We start from the raw sequence: 22,620 nt of genomic DNA, 5'->3' as shown, positions 1-22,620 counted from the left end.
ATTTTAATAAACGCACAGCATCAGACCACCTACTGGGCCTTCCCATCTCTTTTGAGATCCACAAGAATGGGAGCCATAGTGTGCCATAGAGAAGATATAGATAATGAAGTTTATCCATTTTTCTCTTCTTGATGTAACATGAGCTGTAAGTTTAACGCTCTTCGTAGCAGCAGTAGTACAGCACAGTAAAATGTGAACAGCCCATTTATGTGACAGCTTTTAAATAGTGTACCCATACATTTTTGTATAGGTGTATTATTTATTATAGGTGTTATAAGTTTCAGTATTTAACTTAAGTATTTTAAAAATCTTTTTTATCACCACTTTTAAAATATTAGGTAAAATTAAGAAATTTGTGGCTAAATAACTGACTTTTTTTTCTTTCTCAAAATAATAATGTTCAGAATTGGGAAGGTGTGTGTTGTATAAACAATGTTTAATCAAGCATGGGAAGAAAAGTTTCTGGTTTCTCAAACAAACATCACTATGGAATGTTTTAATCAAGTTCGTGGCTCCAATGGAAAGTAATTGAATTTTTACTTTTACCTGTTTATGAATATTTAATAATGACTTTCCTCTTTTGAAAGCAGAACACCAGACTGATGAAAGGAAAATATCAGTTTGAAAAACATGTATTATTTCACATGATTTGTGCAAGTTATACTAGCTCTGTATTTCATATGATGAAATTTGTTTTACTGCATCATACTTTGATGAGTCTTTTTATAGGCAGAGCAAATTTATTACTTTCTCAGCCATAATTTGCATAAACTATATATTTGACTACTGCATTGAAATATCAAAAAGCAAAAAATATGTTTGATAGTTTTTGTGATATAATTGTTTTGTCATAAACATTGGGACAGCATTTATGATTTACAAAGAAACATTTATAAAAATTTAAACTACATAGAACATAAAGGTGCATTGGGGACAAAGCAAATTTTTTATAATAGTTTTTGGGGCCCTTCGGTGTGGATTCCTGTACATGGTGAGGGGACCTCCTAGGGAAGGTTCTGTTCTGTCTGGTTACCTTCTCTGGGATCTCAACATCCACCCACGTGTTTGCCGTGCGTGGCGACCCGTGAAGGGGAGGAGAGGATCCTGGTGGTTGAGGGGTTCAACTTCAATACACCACTTTGGCCGTGAATTCCTGTAGACGGGCGGCCTTTGAGTGGCCCTCCTTGGGTCAATCGGCTGGTCCACTTGGGCTAGAGTCAACCAAGTCCCAGTGTTGGAAGTTCTCAACGGGTGTTGTGGACATTGTGCCTGATGCTGGTGTTTGGGTATAGTGCTCACGAAACCCTGGCGTTGCTGCATTGTCCTTGCATAACTTTGTAGTGCGTCCCCTCGTAGGGCTCCGTGGTGGGTTGGGTCAGTAGGTACCGAAATTTTTCTTTTTTCCTATGGATCCTCCTTCAAAAAAGTTAAATAAAATAGAGAAAAAACAATCAATGAGTAAGCGACCACGTCTTGAAGACTCTGAACAACAATCTTCAACATCTGTAACACACGTACCTCATTTTCTTATATTACATTCTCCTTTGGAAAAACCTTTAGGGCAAATGTCCCCCTTTTTTATTCAGAAGGGACTAGAGGGACTTGCTGGCTCTCCAAAGTCAGTAAAGAAGCTTCGATCTGGAGACATTATTTGAAACATCCACATCCCAACACAGTGAATTCCTCTTGAATTCAAAGGCAATTGGGGATATACCTATTGAGGTTACCCCTCATGCTACCTTGAATTCATCACGTGGAGTTATTGTTGAGAGGGATTTGAAGAACGTCCCCGTGTCAGAGATTCTCGCTGGTCTCTCCACTCAAGGAGTTTCTGCAGTGAGGCGCATTTCCACTCGCAAAGATGGAGTTACACTGCCAACAGATACCCTCGTTTTGACATTTACTTCATCACGTGCACCTGCCACCATCAAGGCAGGTTATCTCATTTGCAGGGTACGGCCATACATTCCAAACCCTCTCCTATGTTTCCAATGTCAGAGAATGCCACTCAAATACATCATGTCGTGGTTCCCTGACATGTGCTCCTTGTGGAGGCAAGGACCACGATGCCTGTGAATGTGACATGGACCCACATTGCGTCAACTGCAATGGTTTTCACCCCTCCTACTTTCGTTCTTGCCCAAAATGGTTGGAAGAAAAACAGGTGCAGCGTTTGAAAAAGGATACATAACATCAGTTATCCTGAGGCTCGGAAATTGCTCCATCTCGGACATACGCTGCTGCACTTCATTCTACAACTACAGTGGGAGTGCAGACAGATCTCTCTGTGCCTCCAAGAGAATCGTTTTCAAAACAAATGAAAAGCCTTTTGACCTCCATGGTTAAAAGGGTTGATGAATCGACTTCCACACCCATCTCTGTTCCTCCCATACATTCCAACAGACCTCAAGATCCACATCCTTCAGTTTCAAATACAGGCATTTCTTCTGATACATCTTCTTCTCCCACCCCAAGAGGCAAAACAATCATTCGCTCACGTTCTCAGTCACTAGAATCCCCTTCCAATAACAAAGACCTGCCCACTCGACCCAAAGCAGGATCCATGGAGGTCGATAGACCTCCTCGAATAAGGACAGTAAGGAAAAAAGACGTGGTCGTAAACAGTAGGGTTCTCCAGCCACTTTGCCTACCCATCATTAAAAATGGCCATCTTGGTACAATGGAACTGTCGAGTTTACGTTCTAATCTGTTTAATATCAAAACACTGATTGCTTCCTATCATCCTTTAAGTCTTTCCTTACAAGAAAAATTTCTAAAACCTGCTAATACAGTCACCATTCAGCAGTTTTCTCTGAACAGAAATGACAGGCTATGTGATGGACGAGTGCATGGAGGGGTGGCATTATTGGTTGATCAGCATGTGCCCACCCTGTCTTTGTCACTCAACACACCCTTGGAGGCTGTAGCCATCCGTGTTTCCTTGGGTCATACCATCACTGTTTGTTCTCTCTACCTGTCCCCTGGAGAGACATGATCAATCAGACTTTGATGCTTTCGTTGAACAGTTGCTGTCTCCTTTTCTAATTCTGGGAGACTTTAATGGACATCATGCCCTTTGGGGAAGTGCTGTTATTGATGGGAGGGGTCGCTCTGTAGAGCGTATGCTCTCTGATCACAATCTTTCTCTTTTCAATACTGGTTCTTCCACTTATTTTCATGCATCTAGTCAGTCCTTTACTGCTATTGATCTCTCAGTTTGCTCCCCTTCATTATTCTCCCATTTTTCATGGAGGGTTGACAGTAATCCACTAGGCAGTGATCATTTTCCTATACTTTTGAGAGAGACTGGCGTGATCGATGCCACCCTACCCACGCGCCCGGTGAAAGCTGGATCAGGCAGAGTGGTCCACTTTCACTGCTCTTGCAGAACTTGATCCTGCCATCATGAATCAGCCATCAATAGACGACTGTGTGGCAGTGGTAACTGACTGTATTATACAAGCAGCTACTCAGTGTATTCCTAAAACCTCGACATGTTTTCCACGATATCCTCGTCCGTGATGGAATCCTGCTTGCCACTTAGCACAAAAGGCTCAAAAACGGGCCTGGGATACTTTTCGTAGATATCCCACACTTTCGAACCGCGTCGCTTTCCAACGGGCCCGTGCACATGCTAGGTGGGTAAGATGTCAAAGCCAGAAGGAATCTTGCATTAAGTTCACAACTAGTATATCTTCTACCACCCTTTCCAAGGTCACATGGGACAGGATTTGAAAGGTTAATGGGCACTACAATTCTGTCCCCCTCTCGATTTTACTATCTGATGGTCAGGAGGTGGCTTTTGTCCGGAGCATCACTGATACTCTAGGTGAAAGTTTTTCCGGTTATCTAGCACTTCTGCTTGTTCCTCCACCTTCTTTGCCATCAAGACTCAGGCAGAGCGTTCACCTCTTTCCTTTCAAACTGACTGTTTCTTTGGCTATATTTGTCCCTTTACACTGGTGGAACTGAAAATGGCCCTTTATCCATCTGGCAGTACATCTGTTGGACCTGATGATGTACACTATGACATGCTGCACCATCTATCTCCTGCTTCTCTTGATGTCCTTCTAATTGTCTTTAATCGGATCTGGCAGGAGAATGTTTTTCCTGATGCCTGGCGCCAGGCTATTATTTTACCTTTCTCTAAGCCAGGGAAAGATCTCAAGATTCCTTCAAACTACTGTCCAATTGCTTTGACTGTAAGGTCTGTAAGACCTTAGAAAGGATGGTTAATGCTCATCTTGTTTGGTTCCTCAAATTAAACAACCTCCTGTCGCCCACCCAGTGTGGGTTCCGACAACAGCACTCCACCACAGACCACCTAATTCGTCTTGAAACATCAATCAGAGAAGCTTTTCTCAAATGCCAACATCTTGTATCAATATTCTTTGACATTGAGAAGGCTTACGACACAACATGGAGGTGTGGCGTTTTGCGAGACCTCCATACATATGGGTTACGTGGCCATTTACCCATGTTTATTAAAAAATTTTTAATGGACAGGAGATTCCAAGTTTGTGTGGGTTTGACACTTTCCCGTTCTTTTGTACAGGAACTTGGAGTCCCTCAGGGCTGTGTTTTGAGTGCCACACTTTTCAGTATAAAGATAAATGCCATCACTGAACAACTCCCTCTCACTATTGCGAATGGGCTGTATGTTGACGACTTTCACATCTCATGTCAGTCGTCGAACATGAGATATATTGAGCGGCAACTACAAACTGCCCTCAGTCGTGTACTGAAGTGGACCATGGGGAACGGCTTTAATTTCTCTCTCTCTAAAACCGTATGCATGCACTTTTGCTGCTAACGGGGTATTCACCCTGATCCTGAACTTCATATCGGGGAAGTTTCGCTGCCAGTGGTCCCTGAGACCAAGTTCTTGGGGCTTATCTTTGACCGTAATCTGACCTTTATACCACACTTAAAGCAGCTACGGGTCAAATGCACAAGAGCACTGAACATCCACCATGTCCTCTCTTCTACCAGTTGGGGAGTAGATCGATGTTCAATGTTAAAGGTATATCGTGCTCTTATTCGATCAAAACTTGACTATGGATTAATGGTTTATGGCTCTGCCAGACCCTCGGCCTTAAAGATGCTGGACCCCATTCATCACCAAGGACTTCGACTCTGCACTGGGGCTTTCCGCACCTCTCCGGTTCAAAGCTTATACGTTGAATCTCATGAACCTTCTCTGCACCTTTGCCGTTTGCAACTATCTTTATAATATTCTTTGAAACTTCGTTCCTTAACAAAGCATCCCACCTGGGCATGTGTTTTACTTCCTCAGCGGGCCATACTTTTTCCAAACAGACAATCTGCCATTGCTCCTTTTGGCCTTCGCATCCAGGCACAATTGGATGACTTGGGTCTGTCCTTGGATAACATTGCAGAATCCACTGGTCAGCCCATCCCACCATGGCTTATTAAAGACCTCAAATTTGATCTTTCTTTAAGTTATCTGAGAAAAGCAGATACTCCAGATTGGAAGTACAGTTTTTTATGTACTGAACATCTTTTGAACAATCTTCCCATTCCAATTGATACGGATGGTTTAAAATCAGGTGACTCTGTGGGCTCTGCCATGGTTTGTTGCGGTTCGGTGGATGCATGCAGAATCCCCTCTACAGCTTTTTTGTTCACTGTTGAACTGTACGCCATATCTCTTGCCCTGGATCATATTGAAGCTAAGCAGTACTCCAACTGCACTATTGACTCTTATTAGTTCTCTCCTGGCCCTGGAATCACTTCACGTTGGCTCACACCCTGTTTTTCCTGATATTCAAAACTGAGTGGCCCATTTCTCATTAACATCTACTTCTATCAAGTTTTTCTGGATACCAGACATTGTAAAATGGCCAGAACTTTATATAAGTTGACACCAGGACTGGAAAGGCCAACTTCAAGTGACTAACACTGCTGTTTGAACTACCTGTTAGTCGTCCTGGCGAGTTGTTATTACATTTTTGCTGCATGTCATTTAACACTTTTATTACTTTACCTTTTAGTACTGGCCATAATGACACATAACCTGGAACCAGGACTGGAAAGACCAACTTCAGGTGACTGACAGTGGTTCTTGTACTTACCTGTTAGTCTTCCTGGTGGGTTATGCTCATTACCATTTTGCTTGAGAAAGTCCTTTTCAATTTCTCTTACTCTGTTCTCTCTCTTAACATTGTTGACTCGGTGACAACATTGGTTTTATGCTTTTTCTGCTTTTCAATGATATTTTGTTTTACCTTCATTTCCTTTTATATATTTTACTACATTTATTTTTTTTTTTTACCTTTTTACTGGACATTTGGCGCAGATAGCCTAGCTGCTTTGTGCCATAAAACACTAAATCAATCAATCAATCAATAGTTTTTGGGATAATAATTGATATATAATAGTTTTTGGGAATAACAATTGACATAAGGCCTTGTCATTGAATTGCTGAAAAGTGTTTTTACAGGGCATCCTTGTCTAAAGATAATGTATGTATATCAAAATACTGAGAATTTTCACCTTAGACATTTTAAATGTCACAGATGGAGCATATTTTGTTGCCATAATATAGAAGACAAAAAAAAAGTTCATACATGGAAAATTTGTAACTTCATGGTCAATTTTTGATACATTCAAGAAAATTCCAAATTTTGTTTGTTATAAATCATCTTTTATCAAACTGTCCATAAAGCAGAATTTAATAATTTAGCCATATCATAATCATCAGATATGTCTTTCTTTAATGAATAACTTTATCTTGAATACTTAAACATTTTCCACATTTGATCAGTGTTTTCAAACGACTCAGATGCTCATCTCAGAACTGATAGTTTTGTCCCATCCTTTCCAAATTAGATTTTTTGCAATTTGTAACCAAAATATCATTTCTAATATTCATATACAAGTTGATAATAAATTAGTCATTACACTTTTAAGTGATTATGCAGAAAATATGTCTAAATAATTAAAAGATGGTAAGATAATTTCTGGCTGAAAGTTTTACTTGAGTATATTCTTTGCATTAAACTAGTTTTTGGCTACAACGTTCATATCAGTATTTACTTACAAACAACCAGTAGACTCCAAATGAAAAGGCAGTGATGTTGACTGCAAGACAGACTTGAGTAATCATAAATTAAAAATACTTCCACATGTAATAATGGTTTGTTTATTAAATATTGGAGATAAAATATAACCAGGTTTATGTCACATAAAGTAAAACAAAAGGTATATTGCAAAATTACTTTTATGATACTAAGAGTCAACCACAGGAAACAAAATAGTGTTGATTACTTAAGTATTTGAAAGGAATACAACATGTTTCATTTCATTGTTGTTGGGTAAAGAAATAAATGAAAGTAAATGACAATCATCTTTTAAAATAAAACTATTTTCATTGTTGAATTTTGACATGTATTTTTGTTATATGCCTTTTGAGTACTTTGGGCATCCTTATATGTAGAGTCTAGAGACTATGATATTGAATATTGTCATGAAAAATTAAATTCAGTTTATTCAGGCATACACTTCTTTTTAAAAATGTTATAATCATACTTTCTTTTTCCAGTGTTTTAGTTACATGTAGTCATATAGCAAGTTATAAACAACACTATTGTAAACCAAAAAGTGTTCGCCTGTATATACATTTCCCCATGATAAATTGAAGTACTCCAAAAATATTGCTGTTTTGCAAAAATTAAAACTGAACAGTAATAAATAGGGCAAATAACTGCAGAGGAATTAAGCAGTGATTGTTATATAAGGATTCCACAGTATTCCTTAATAACAAATCAGAAGTAGGCTGTTTAAAATGGAATAACATCAAAACAAATTAAAATCCAATGAACAAACATTAAAATGAACATAGCAAAGAGAAAGGTCAAGTAAAAGCTTATAACAAATTGGCTATTTATTTCATTCCTTTTCTTGTAATTATGCTTATGTTGGTCAAACAAAACAATCCCTTTCAGTTAAAGGAACAAGAACAGGAGCATATCCAGGATGAGAGGGTGGAGTGTTTATTTTTGGTTAAGCACAAATCTCTCCAACAGATTATTCATTTCATGTTCACCACAGGCATTAAAACTAAAATTTTAGTGTTATAAGCCTTCATACTTACTGCTGAGCCGCTGGAATTAAGAGGAGGTCAAATGATCAAGCCAATATTCTGAAAGTTCTTAAAGGTCCTCTGTCTCTCTCTCTCTCTTTTTTCATAAACACATGATTTTATAAAGTTTTAATTACTTGCATTTAACATATTTCAATCTAGGCTTAAGCTAGATTATTTGTATAGAAGAAAAATCCACATTTTGGTTTAAATATTCCATGTACACTACATACACAAGGATACATTCTATTGTGCCAACCAAACTCTTGGAGAAGGCTACTGCCATTCAAATGTGTTTGAAAAATTGGCCTTAGCATTACATGTTTTCACACAAAATTAAATTTGAACAAAATTGAAAATCCAAAGAAATTTTTAAAAATATACAAAAAAAAAAAAGTGAGGTCATTGAAATTGGTTTGCAATGGAACTTTATTTTAGTTTTTTTTCTTCTTCTTCTAATCAGCTTTTAATTTTATATTTCATAACTGTTAGAGAATGTTGACCCTATTGGACCAACTTGAACTTGAAGGTAAAAGACACCGGAAACATTTTATTACCTCTGTTGAAAATGAACATCTTGGTTGTCAAAAGGAATCGTTTTGTTATGTTTTGTGAATTAATTAGTCATATTTGCATTATTAACATCATGGGTTATTACTGACTGATACAATGTCAATGTAATTGCATTAGTTTTTGACTTTTAATTAATGCACAAAGTTACACAGTATGCATTCTTTTCCAATTGTAGGTATCAAAACATGTTTTTTTTTCATTTTCATTTTATGAGCCATCAACATACCACTGAATTATCAGGGGCTAGTTATTACTTGAACAGTAAACATTTCTGTAGTAAATCAAAGTAACAACTTTGTTCTGAAAGTGGTAAGTTTTGTTTGTTTAAAACTGAGAGTACTTTGAACAATTCACAGATTGAAAGCAGGTTTGAAAGATTCATGCTTCCAGCAGTTAACTTTTACATATCTGTAACTGTATCTAGGAGAAACAGGTAAGTTGGCCTGTTGAGATAAACTGGTTCATGCAAAGCTTGCTTGTTTCATTTGTGTTGCCAAGCCTTTAGAACCCTAAATTGTATATTAAACAGAGTTATACTTTTAATTTTAGCACAAGATACAGAGAAGCTTATAATAACAATCTTAAGGAGATTTTATAAACAAAACAGTTTAAAAGATACAAACAAACTTATGAATTTGATTGGTGCAGAGATAGAAAAGAATTGCAATCATTTTGAAGCAAGGAAAATTGACAATGGTTTTGTTGGAGAAACATTGGTGAGGGTACTTCATTCTACCAGTACAGTGTATAGTATTAGTGACCATACTACTCTAGAATTTTAGGCCACAGTGCAAACAGTTTCTGCTATCAGTGGTCAAACACTTGTTCGGTAGAGCTCTTTTAAACACTGATTCATAACTTGTTTTGCCTTGATCTTAACTTTTAAGGTTTAAAGTGGAATTGTGTGCAACAAAATTTAAGTTTATACTACAATCCTTTAAAGGAGCCAACAGAGTGACTATTGAAGATGGTGATGAAATCATGCAGTACCTAAAATCCTATTTTGCCTTGCCACTAGGAATGGCACATTACTAAAACTACTTCATACTGATCAACCAGAATACCTAGATCTGTTTCTTCTCTAACACAATTAAGAGTAATCCTGTAACAATTGTAATTATAATTCGAGTTGTGATATCTTGCAGGAATTACTGTACATTTGTTAAAATTAAAAGTCATTTGCCATTTATTTTCTCAACTCATCAAATTCTCCAAATATTTTTATAAGGCAGTAGTACTCTACTCACATCCAGCAACATGGAAAACTGAAGTATCATCAGTTAATTCAATTAATTTGTTAACTTCCTTCATCTTTGCCATTTATAAAAATCCAAAAGAGTGAGTGCCATAATCTTAAGCCTTTATGTATCCCACTCACTACATTATTCCAATTTGACTGAATTCCATTTGTAACAACCCTCTGCTTTCTTCCATCTAGCCAGTTTTCTTTCTAAAGAACCACCTTTTTAACAAACCATTTGTGTGGCTTTTTTGTTTTTAAGAACATACATAAAAAGTTTTCTTCATTACATCTTGTTACATTTAGTAAAAACAGAGCAACCTGTCATCTCAATCAGTAGGTCTTGTTACATTTACGAGATGTGGTAGTTTTAATTTTTTAATTTTACCGAAATTTCATACATGTGTAATACAGAAGTCTGCATAAATGTAACTACTGTTTTACAAGTAAGCAAATGGAAATGAATTCATTTATAATAAGTTTTATTTCACCATAAAAATTAGAACAGTTTTACCATTATTTAAACAAAAAATTTTATGCATCCTTTTTTTATTGGCTTTTTATTGCAACATTTATAAGTGAAGATTACTTCTCTTACCCTGGTCTCTCACTTTAAATGGATCATTCCAAATGATGAAAACACTGATGCACCAGAGAGATTATGGTTATAAGCTGTACCTGCAAAACTGCAAATAGAAATATATAAGATCTGGTTTAGGGAACTCCATTGTGCAAGGTGATTAAACTGCAGGGGTAGTTTATGAAACTTGTTTAAGAAAGGGTGAAAATTTTACCTTATATTTTAAAATTGTTGCAACAACATTTGGAAATTTCTCACTTGTTATTTTTTTCTCTTTGAAGCTCAGTTGTTTCCCTTGTAAGTTAGTTGCAAGATATAAGAGCTCCATTTACATTTTACAATTTTTCCTTTGCATAACTGTCAAGCATCTTACTGTCCAAATCTTTCCATACTTCTGTGGCTTCACCAATATTGTATTCATCATTCTGAACCTTATTTAATGTAACAGCAATGTGCTTTGATATTTTGAACATATCTTTAATGTAGCATTGTATAATGTTGTCTATTTCTTGCCTTATCTCAAAATACAATTAATAAAGCTAATGAACTCAAATATGGTTTCAAGTAATCTGCCACTGTAGTTCAGTGGACATCTGTGACAATGCAAATATCGAACTACCACCTTCTTCATATGCAGCAATAGCTGTGTGGTTATTTATAAATTATTTCATTATTTCAGTGTATGTTCTTTAATATTCTGTATTTATAGATCTTTAGCCAGGAGATTTAGTGTATTAATTGAACAATCATAGCTAATTTATATATTGTCTTTATTTCTCAGTAGTCTTTATTTTATGTACCAAAACTATAAATGAGTAGTTTTAAATTAATTTCATTACTACAGTAAAACTTTACAACTGTACAGTATTTGCTCATAGGTAATTAGTTCAATTACATATACTAGCTATGTAACGTTTTTGTTTGCAAACTATGTAGTGCTGTATGGAAACAAGTGTAGATGTTAAAATAGGTATATTTATTTATATAAAAATAGTACTATATCAACTGTATTTTGGTCATAAACAGTGAGAAGAATATACTATTTTGATAAGATATCTTACCTTCACTCACAGAATAGCTTTTCTTGACTAGTATTGCCCTCTATCAGCACAAATGTTTAACATATGCCATTATCCTTTAATATCCTGCTTCTGCATATTCGTATTCAAATGATCATGGAACAGCTTTTCACAAATGGAAGCTTGACATATAACTCCTATTGTAACCAACATTTTTTCAACAAGTGCACCAAATCACTTCTTAATTGGAAGTAGTGCTGCACATACATGCTATTTTTTGCTCATAGATTTGTCTATATTTTCAGTTATACTAGCGACTTCATTTTTCTTTACACTTTGTTCAAGTTTTGCATTTTGGTATTTTACCAGTTTTTCAAAAATATGTGACTTTTCAGGGATATTTTTGTTTTTATATTATGGATTTCACTCTGTGGCAAGTGGAGTCTGACCTGTATACTTTATTTTTGGAAAGCATTCACCATCCTGTGACAATACTGGTTGTCAGTTACATTGTAGTCTTTCCTACTGCAGACCTGATTTAGAATTCCAGATGCCTCCAAGTTTTTGTTGATATACCCTATCAATGTGGTAGCTCTGCTTTTCAATATAGAATTTTAAGGCCGCTTGTTACACTGTTTCCAGTTACTTGGTCCTCTTGAGTTTCCAATGCTCATTTTTTCAAGCTTTATTATAGTGGAGTATGAGAGCTCTTACCAGTTCCTAAGTGTTGGGGTGTTGTATCATGGAGGCCTGTCCTCCTGCGATGAATCACACCATTTATTTGAGAGTAGAGGGTGGCATTATGCATGTTTTGATGGCATGTGGAACTTCCTAGTACTGACCTGATCTATAATTTAAGATTGCATCTGCTTTTTTATTGTTGCATTGTGTTATATTTTTTCTATATATCTATTTTTTTTCTGTATCTTGATGTCTTTCCTACTTTGAAACTGATAATCAATCCCAGATGCCACCAGGTTTTAATTGAAGCATTCCACCATGTCATGTATATATCAAACAACTATAATTGCAGTTTGCCTCTCAGACTGAGATATTTCTCCTAACTATTGCTGGATCTAGGGTTGGAAATGGTACAGCTAAGTAAGTTCTCATGTGCTGGCTTGTTTCCTTCCTCCTACCATAGAGTGAATGATGAATGCCAGCAGCCAACAGGTTTTGGATTGGAGATGCACCTCACCTTTGTGGTTCCTTTTCCCACCATTGGCTGGATGTCAGTTCCTGGCAGATCTTGTGTTGTTTGTAGCTGGATACTGAATATTTTCTCACTTGTTTACAACCAGTGATCTTCCTTGTACTGCAGACCAAAAGTGCTACGCTTGTTTCTATCAGGTTTATGCCATCTTGCCTGAGCTTTCCACCTTCATGCAATCTGCTGGGTGACAGTTTTAAATAAACCTGGTGTTGGTTGGGTTGGATATCATGCAGGTGATGATGGATTCTCATGTGGATGCTCAACTTCTTTACCAATTCCCATTTCAAGGATAAAAGGTAGGCATTCCTCTACCTACTGCAAATCTGTTATAGCATTCCAGATACTGTCTGGTGTTGCTTGAGATTGAACTACCACTATGGTTTGTTGCATCCTAGCCACTCAACACCCAGGAGTCCCATTCATTGATTAAACATGTTCTGGGATCCCTTCATGTTTCAAACTTTTAAGTTCACAGTAGTGTCATTAAAGAGTGAAGAGTATACCTGAATCAGGTGTGGTGTGATCTCCCACTGAGGTGCATTGTTTTTACTTTGCATTTCATGCCTTCTGGTCTTTATAAGCAATTTTTTTAGGGACATCCTGTTTCTCAATTAGACTTTCACCAGTTCAGTGTGGGATTTTAGCTATTTTGTGGCAGGAGGTGAGATATCATATGGGAAGCTAGGATTTCCTATCCTGCCTCCTCACTTCCAATGATATATGGAGTAGGTCTTCTGATCGATCTTGAAGTGATTAATGAGTGCAGATTCAGAGAGCTGCTGCATGATCATGTGCATTAAGCATGCATAAGCAGGAGATGCAGGGTTAGTGATATGTCTTGAAAATTTGAGCCAGTAAAGAGCAGTACTAGTCAGGGAAAGCCAGTTTGTGTAAGAAGGTATCTATCAGAAATACATTTTCAGTGTGGGAAAATACTAACATAAATTTTCACTTTCACAAGATAAAATACATTATGAAAATAACTGAAGAGATGAATATCCATAATCCTGTTAGCTTGGTTCTATAAAAATTAATCACATCAAACATTTATACATCTTTATTTGTATAGTTGGTGAAATTGTCTTTTCATAAAATTTGCTTCCAGTATATTAAAATCTTGATCTTGCTTGGTTTTATTTATATGTATATTGTAATCTCTTTTACACAGCATGGTCTTATGATTTTTCTGAAGACCATGTTGTGAGTGATACTTTTCACATAAGCCATTGAGGTTGCTCATAAATGATGCTGATCATGTCACTACAACTCAATAGACTAATATAGAGAAATTCAATCTTTTAAGAATTTAATATTAGCTCTTGTGCAAATATTATTTTGTGTATTGATATATGTACTCTTATGTATTTTGTATTAAAAGTTATTGCCTTTACAACTAATCTGGAGCTTATTTTCATTTGATGTGTACTCTTTGTGAGAAACTATCAAGTACATATTTTTTACTGAATTACTTTAGCAGTAGTGTTGTCATGCATTGTGTTTTGATGACTAGAAACGTAGCAGTTTGAATATATATAACAAGGAACTTGTTACAAGTAATTAGAAAAATAGAGAATTTTTTCATTTTGTTTATCTTGACATTACTCAAATTTTTTTATAATTATGTCAAAAGATCCAGTAGTACGTAGTAAACAACCATAATTAGCTGCATATATAATATAGAAGTGTAGTTTCTTTATACACTTGCAGAATATGTTAAACTTTATAACTAGGAAGATCGTTTTTCATTGAGACTTTTCAAATTTTACTCAGTTTATTTTAATCAAGTTCTGAAGCTTCAAAGGTTAGTTTATAGGGTAGGTTGAATTATTTTCTCCACAACTAATTTTCATAGATACTGTTAGGGTGCAAAGAGACTGCATAACATTTAAATTACAATTATAGAAGGGTTGAAGTTGTATATTAAACATTTACACTGTACATGGATGTTGTTGATGATGTTCTATATTTAATTATATTGACTGAATACATACTTCAGTTCATTACATTTTCATTCAGATTGTTGTAGCATGAAGTGCAATGTTATATACTTACAGTATTTCTATATTACCATTAACTTGTTTATGCTAGTTATAAGACAAAAATTACATCCCTCTTATGCTGATCAAATCAGAAACTTGTTAAAAATGCAATGTGTTTATGCAGTTTTAACAGTTCTTACAGTTGCCAACTTTATGCTAGAACATTTGGTATAGAAGGATTCCATGATATGCACTGGAGACTGCTGCTGCCCTCACTTTGATACAGGTTGAAGATTGTTAGCTTGAGGATTGAAAAGGAACATGTAAGTGATCTGGGAATGAGGGATTTTGTAACAATTATCAGGGAATATGCAAATTTATTGTTGTAATAGCAATATAAAAATGTAAATATTTATAAATAAGGACTTGAAACCAATTTTATTGTTATTAATTTTTATAATTTTTGTTTTCTAAGAGTTACATTAAGAAAAGTTGCAATCTCTGATCTGTGTTAATGCGAACTTACCTCAGAGTTTTAAGTTTGGCTGGAAAACTCTGTATTAAAATAACTGATATTGGATGATACAACAGAATATTGAACATTGTGCTAGAAGTTATTAGAAAGTTCAAGACACTGAAAATCACTACATTAATTGTTAAGTAATTTATACAATGATAATGTTTCTCTTTTATTATTTTGCATACTTGGTGTTTATTATTTTAGAAATATGCTGTAGAAAATTCCAGTTAAATAAAATGTCTTGTAGGGTTTAATATGACTGTAAAAGTTTATTATAGGTATGTTTGTTATGCCACATATGTAATAGGTTTAAGAAGTTAAAAAATGAAATTAGAAATTTAGAATTGTAATACAGTTCATGAAAACAGAGTAACAGTTATGATAGCATTATCGGTTGACCAAGGTTACAAAATTAAATTGAAATGGGAAATCTCTCAAGATGAATTCTTCTATGTGGTTTGGAGACTTCTAGTGAAGGTTATTTATTTTTAGTTTACCTCCTTTGGGATCTGAACATTAGCCCATGAGTGTGCAGAGTATGGAGACCTGTGAAGAGGGGAAAGAATCCTGGTTGATGAATAGTATCTAGAGCACTGCAACACACCACTTTGGCCTTGAATTTTTTTAGATGTGTGGCCCTTCTAGGGTCAGTTGTCTAGTCCTTTTGGTCTAGAGTCAACTGAGTACCAGAGTTGGGGATTCTGAGCAGGTGTTGTAGACATTGTCTGATGCTGGTGTTTGGGTACAGTGCTCATGAATCCCTGGCATTGTTATAGTGTCCTTGTTGGTATTGTTATATGTCCCTTCATGAGACCCCAGGGTTGATAGTGTCAGAGGGCACAAAATATTTTTCCTTTCCTTATTTCGTAAGTGACTACTTACAGAAACCTCTGTTCTACAGTCACCATCAAAGTCAATTCCTGTACCTATGTTTCTAAGTTTACATTCCTATACTGTCAAATCCTTAGGGCAAATGTCACATGTTTTTGTCCAGAACAGGTTAGAGTGATTTGCTGTCCCTCTCAAGTCAGACAAGAAGTTAAGTTCTGGAGACATTTTGATTGAAACATTTATGCCACATCTTAGCAAACTCCTTGTGAAGTCAAAATTCCTATTGAGGTTATCCCCCATGCTATTTTGAACTCTTCATGAGGAGTTATTGTTGAGAGAGCTATTATAAAACATTTTAGAGTTGGAGATACTCACTGGTTTCTCTAGCAAAGGAATTTCTGCTTTACAACACATCTCCACTTTTGAGGACAAAATTATGTAACTGACCAGTGTTCTAATTTTGATATTTACATCACCACATCGTCATGCTTCTATCATGAGAGGATATTTCTACTACTAGAAAATATAGTCATATGTTCCTAACCTTCTGAGATGTTTCCAGTGTCAAAGGTGTGAACATACAAAGTTATAATCTTGTCATAATTCTTTGTTGTGTGCCTGTTGTGGTTGCAAAGACCTTGATACATACAGTTGTCAACTTGACCCTCACTGCATCATGGTGTTTCTTATCCCTCTTTTCCATTCTTGCCTTATGTAGGTGAAAGAGGTACAACATTTTTGTATTGTAAACATTACTTAGCCAGATACAGAATAATTATTCATTCACACTCTTTGTCACTTGAATCTGCTTCTACTGACAGAGATATGCATAAATAACTCCAGGTTACAAGGAGGTCAAGAGACGTCCTACTACAAAAAAGCAATGTGGTTGCAAGCAGAAGAGTTCTTCACCCAATACAGTGAAACTTTCAAGGTTTTTGTTTTAATTTGGATGAAATTAAGGCTTTGAGTGATTCCTGTTACCTTAAGTCTCTTTCTTTACAGGAAGCATTCCTAAAACCTGCTGATACCGTCACCTTTTGGCAGTTTTCTTTATGTTTAAATAACAGGTTGTGTGATGGATAAGTTCGTAGAGGGATGGCATTGCTGGTTGACCAGCAAGAACCCCCCTTGTATGTGGCAATATACACTTGGAGGCTGTAGCTATCAATATCTTCTTGTGTTGTACCATCACTGGTTGTTCTCTCTACTTATATCATGGAGGAACTTAAAACCAGTCAACTTTGATGCTGTTATAGAACTGTGGCTACCTTTCTTTTTTGTCTTGGGAGACTTGACACAGTCTTCTTTGGGGTGGTGCTGATATTGATGGTAGGAGTTGTTCCACTTATCATAAACTCTTAGTTCATAACTTGTCTCTTAATCAGTGGTGGTTCTTTTATCTGTTTTCATGCATCTAGTCAGTCTTTTACTGCTAATGATCTATGTCTGTTCCCTTTCATTTTTTCTGTTTCTCTTTTTTTCTTGGAAGGTTTACAGTGACACTGGGCAGTGATAATATTTCTGTCATTTTGAGAGAGACTGGGTGTGGTCAGTGTCATCCAACCTGAGTGCCACTATGTAAAATGGCCCAGAACTGGTCCTGCTGTTTTTAATCTTCCAGCTATTAATGATTACATGGAGACAACAGCAGATTGTATCATTTTAGCAGCTGTTTGTTATACACTCAGAACCTCAACTTGTTTTCCATGGTGGTTTCCTGCCTGCTAGCAGACATGAAAGACTCTGAAACAGGCGTGGAATATCTTTTGTGGATATTCCACTCTTTCTAGTTGCATTGGTGTTTAGTGGGTCCATGCTCATGCTTCGCAGGTCCAAAGTCAAAGCCAAAAGGAATCTTTGACTGAGGGCTGTATCTTGAGTGTCATGCTTTTCAATGTGAAAATCAGTGCTATTACAATCAGTTGTGGCTGTTATTAGATGATGGTGCTGTCAGCTTGTCCCTTTGAGGCTAATTACTATCCTGACCTATGATTTTTCTTTGTGCCATTTGAAGTGGATACTCTTTATTAGAAGTAACACACTTTTTTTGCTGAGCATTTTCTGAAGCATTTTCCTACTCCTGTTTGTACAGATGGTTTGAACTGTAGTTACTCTGTGTGCTATTTTATACTTTGTTGTAGCCTCATGGTTGTGCATAAAATTTAGTTTTTTCTCCTTATTTTCTAGCATATGCACTTTGAATTTTGCTAAGGAATGCTTTAAACTTGATATTAATGGTTCCATTTTTCATTCAACATTTGTTTTTAATAATTAAAACATAAACAGAAATGTTTAATGAACATGTGTAAGACTACTATATCCAAGTTGGATAATTGTACTGAATTTTATGTCTGAAAGAGGAATACACCTTAAAACTTTATTGAAAGAAAACGGAAAGTCATTTCTTGACCACTGATCATTCATTGCCTTAAACCTTATTACTATTTGTATATTTAATGTAGCATTTGTATTAGTTGTAAAACTGTTTTTCGTTCTCTGTTCATTTTGGAAGTTGTACAGTTTACTTAATTGGATGCTTGTATACACATGTTTACATGTATATTTTCTCAAACATTTTTTGAACAAAGATCAATAGTTGTTTCATTGTGGTTCATTATGTGATAGATGATGCTTTATTGCATTAACTACCTGATTCACAGATAAAATCAAATCAGTGTGTTAATGATTTATTCCTGAATTACTATGTGTTTTATTAGTTGTCAGCATTTATAAAGGCTTTTATTCTTTCCACCAATGTACAGTTCCTTTTTAAATAACAGTGACACTAAGTAATTACACTTTATTATACCACAAATTGTTATATTACTGTCATACAGCAGATTTTATACTACCTATTTGACTTCAAAAGGTATGAAACCAAACCTGATATAGATCCCTTACAAGGTTTAACAGAGGCTGAGGAAATAGTAGAAGAACAATGTGAGGAAAAAAGATGTATGTAGAACTGTAGAAAGATGTTTAGGATGATCAAATGTGTGAAGGTAGGTTGTGTTGGTGTGTGCTTCTGGTGTTTGACATGTAATAACTTATTTTTTTATTTATTCTAGTTGAATTTTTATTATTAATAACTTTATATTGACAATATTGTAGTCTTCCAATGGTAAGTTTCTTGAAATTTATAACATAATGTTCTCTACAGTAGTTATTTTATAAATTGTAAAGGGATGTTTTAATTAGCACTTGAAAGAAAAATACATTGCAAATAAAATAAAACACCTTCAAACAAATATTTATCTTATCATGAAATGGAAAGAAGAGGTCTCACCCTGTGTTCAGAACATCAGATAATTGGAAAAACATTACACTAATAAACAAAATCATCATTCATTAATGTTCAGATTTTTTAAACGTAAAGAACAAAAACATTTAAGTTATGTAGCTAACAATGGTTTTCAAGTAATATTAACATCTTTTGTGTTTAATTAAAGGAGAGTTGAAAAATAATCTATATATGTATATATATATATATATATCATTGTAAAAGAAATAATGGTGTGTGTAACTACTTATTGACAAGTTAGTATTCTTATGTTAGCTTCTTTTGAACTATGTTGAGTCTAACATGTTTCTGACAATTCAACAGGAACTGATATAGAAATACATTATGTTTAATCCTGTTAACAGGTGGTTAACGTCTATTGATGTGCTAAACAGTTTTTACCAAGTTTAAATATTTTTTCATGTTGCACAATCTTAAGAAGATAAACAGCCACTATCAAGTTAAGCATCAGTTTTTTTTAGTAAATATGAGACATACTAAACAGCTAGTACAAAATGTCAACATCAGTTCTTGTTTAACAAACTTTACACATACAATTGGTACCACTTCTGAGCAACAGGTCCTGTTGAACAAAAATGACATATGCTAATCAGCTGTTATCAAACTTGAATAGCAGTTATTATTGAACAAACTTTATGTATATTAAACAGCTGTTTCTGTAAAACAATTTTGGGACTTGTTAATGAACAGTGTGTAATCACCTGTTAAATTTGTATTGGCTTAGCTGAGTTTAAATTAATTATTACAGATACCATTCTCAGATCCTTTTACACAGTCAAGATACATGTACTCAGAGAAAATAATATGGCTGTAATTGCTTGGTATAAAAAGTTATGTTTTCTTAAAGTTTTAACATTGTGAATATGGATTAATAAAATAAGTATAAGATTGAGTCATCATGAGTACCTTACCATAATTGTCTTACATCTAATGTAAGATATACATACTCTTATATTTTAATTAAATCTCAGCAGTCTGAATTAAAGAAGTGTAACTAGATGGACTATTTTCAAAAAGTCATAATAATTTGATATATCATTGTGTTTCGTATGTTTATTTGTTGTATTATTTACTACTTGTAGTGCCTTTCAGATCAAGAGGAAGGAGCAAAATGAATAAGATTCTCACTGCCATCAGGCAAGGCATAACATAAAATTAGTTTTGACTACAGAAGTTGTGAATGTATACACACTATATTGAAAGTTGGAAGCATTAAATCAAAAAATATTCAACATTAGTAAAAAGAAGTCACATGATTGGTCATATTGAGAGAATTTATTTAAAAAATGGGAAAAGTGAATGGGATAATTTAATATGAATTTTATAACATTTACATTTGGTGGTTTCTGGAGATGACTTGGTGAATTTGTCATGACTTTTTTTTAACACTGTTATTCATGTGACAAAATTAAAACCATGTAACTTGTATAATAAAGTTACAAGAAAGAGGCTACATCAACACTGAGAGATAATAAATTACGTTTTTATATTTGGTTACGGTTTTGTTAGCATTCATTTATTATTCCTTCTATTTTCTAGCTTATCTCTGAATGTTTAATTGCATTAAAATAATAGCTCACCTTCTAAATGATCATGTTTAATTTGAGTACACATGCATGTAATGTGAAACTGGCATCAGTTTTCCCTGGTGGTGATGTACAGATATCATAAATGTTGTACATTATGAAAATTACAGTCACATGGTTTGTGATCTTGTGATCTAACAAGTGAATGAAAATCTTACATTGATGTTTCACAAGTTAGTTCACAAGATATTGATGAAGAATGTTATTACTAAATGTTGTTAGTGATTTTGTGATTACGTTTGTTGTTTCTTTTTACTCCTGATTCATTTATTCATTTAAATATTTATTATTCTGAATTTATATATTGTATTGTTCATTAACATTAATTTCAAGTCCTAGCCTCACACATATTCATTTACTGTGTGGTAAGTTATCAGCTTTGTATTTCAGTAATTTAAAAGTCACCCTTTGGATTTCTGTGATTGTCAAAGTATTATTTTTTTTTCTGTTCTGGTTGTAGTGGCAAATTACTCTAGACCATTGCAACATTTTTTTTTACTGATGTCTTTTTCCAAAACAATACTTCCTCTCACCCAAAGCTATATCAGTCCTGGTTTGCCCTTTAAGCATTGCTATAGAAATGTTTGCTATCAGTGCACCAGTCTTTTCTACTCCTTTATTTTCTCACCATTTCAGAACATGTGCTGATCATGTGACCACCCTCCATCAATCATATTGTGTCATTTATTACTAGCATTGCTAACTACTTCTGCCACACTAGCACCATGCTAACTTTCTCAGTTGGCATTCTATAGTATTTAGACATGTGTTTCTAAATCATTCTTCATGTAACAAACTTTGGACCATGACTGATCATAAATTAATATCACTTTTAACTTGTGTTTGATTTCTGTTGTTTCTTCTTGTTTGTTTTAGATAAACGTCTGTTTTCTAATTTGTTAATATGAATTTGAGATTTAACCCTTTTGCCCTGGGTATCCTTTACTGTGCATGAAACAAAGTTTTAGTGCTTTATGTTCAAAATTTATTAATGTGCTTTTTTGACATCATTAAATGAATTAACAGAGTGTAAAGTTTCAACTAATGATCCATATTTTAATACTTTAAGTTTTAAGATATTAATTCTGCAGGGCAATATTTAAAAAATACTGCGTTTCCTCGAGTGTGACACTTTTTCTAGCCATCTTTTCTCATCTGTTTTATCCATCACACATTCATAAAGTACAAAATTAAAGTTACTCACTATAAAATATTGATTGCTCAGACAAAACATAATTTTTCACAATTTTCAATTTTTTATAGTTACAAAGCTGTCATAGAATATCAGACCCCTCTTGCTGCACCCGCCTGTCACATCCTCTTTTTGTTAATAGTTGTCTTTTACATTTAATTATATTTTACCTATAACTAATAGTAAATCAAGGTTTGATCTATCCTATGACATTTTGTATTAAGTTTCATCTGAATTGACAAGTGTCAGTTTCTCTTACAATACAACATTTGTTACCATGGGAATCACAACAGGTAACTTGGATGAATTTGTAACAGCTTTTGTTGCATAGTTAGAAAGCCAGAATTATTGTAATTGTTTGAGAAACTTATGTTCCTTTTGCATGTTATTAGTCTATGTTCTTTGGTGTGTTAGTTAATTAACAAAATGTTAATACATTGCTATCATTACTATAAAAATATGCTTAAGTGTTCTCAACA

General features: G+C 34.7%; 1 long non-coding RNA gene across 1 annotated transcript in view; it reads left to right on the top strand.

Annotated features, from left to right (window-relative positions):
• Positions 1-20,858, top strand: part of LOC143236942 (uncharacterized) — a 32,409-nt gene extending 11,551 nt beyond the window's left edge. The window contains exons 3-5 of the long non-coding RNA XR_013019814.1: positions 14,893-15,031; positions 18,903-19,064; positions 20,446-20,858. This is a non-coding gene — a long non-coding RNA (uncharacterized LOC143236942). The remainder of the gene's footprint in view (positions 1-14,892; positions 15,032-18,902; positions 19,065-20,445) is intronic.
• The last annotated feature ends 1,762 nt before the right edge of the window (positions 20,859-22,620 follow it).

The sequence above is a fragment of the Tachypleus tridentatus genome, chromosome 13 (genome assembly GCF_004210375.1).
Source record: "Tachypleus tridentatus isolate NWPU-2018 chromosome 13, ASM421037v1, whole genome shotgun sequence".
Classification (NCBI taxonomy): domain Eukaryota; kingdom Metazoa; phylum Arthropoda; class Merostomata; order Xiphosura; family Limulidae; genus Tachypleus; species Tachypleus tridentatus.
The sequence above is the reverse complement of the archived record's forward strand: the minus strand, read 5'-3'. Positions and strand labels throughout refer to the sequence as shown.